Consider the following 749-nt stretch of genomic DNA (forward strand, 5'->3'; position numbering starts at 1 on the left):
GCCATTCAATCATGGCTGAGAGGTTTCTCAACCCCATTCTCCTGCTTTCTCCTGGTAACCCTGGATCCCCTTGACACTCAAGAACCTGTCCATCTCCGCCTTAAATATACTCGATGACCTGGCCCCCACAGCCTTCTGTGGCAATGAATTCCATTTTTAACCACTCTGGGTGAAAACGTTTATCCTTATCTGTGTTCCAAAATGTCTTCCCTTTACTCTAAGTCTCTCCTACCAAAGTCTCTCTTTCCAACAACTACTCTGTCCAGGCCATTCAATATTCTGTAAGTATGATCCCCCTCATCTTTCTAAACTCCATCAAATTTCGACCCACAGTTCCTCAAACATTCCTCATATGTTAAGTTTCTCATTCCTGGCACCATTCACATGAACCTCCTCTGAACACACTCCAGGGCCAGTACATCCTTCCTGAGATATGGGCCTGAAAACTGTGCATAACACTGACCAGAGCCTTAATGAGCCTCAGAAGTACATCCCTGCTTTTATATTCAAGTCCCCTCAGTATTGTAGTCTGTTCCTTAACCTGAAAAGGAAGAAAGAAGTTTGACTTGTTCGCTCTGATGCCTGGAATTTTTCAATGTGCAATTTTTATGAATGATCCCCCTAAGCTATAAATTTATTGTTTTTGTAATTGTTTTTCACCAACAATTCATGTTCACTGTTTTGGCAACTCTTAGTTTTCTGAAATTTGCAACCAGCATCTGAAGTGAAATCTGAAAACATAGTCCCTG

The sequence above is a fragment of the Chiloscyllium plagiosum genome, chromosome 31 (assembly GCF_004010195.1).
Source record: "Chiloscyllium plagiosum isolate BGI_BamShark_2017 chromosome 31, ASM401019v2, whole genome shotgun sequence".
Taxonomy (NCBI): domain Eukaryota; kingdom Metazoa; phylum Chordata; class Chondrichthyes; order Orectolobiformes; family Hemiscylliidae; genus Chiloscyllium; species Chiloscyllium plagiosum.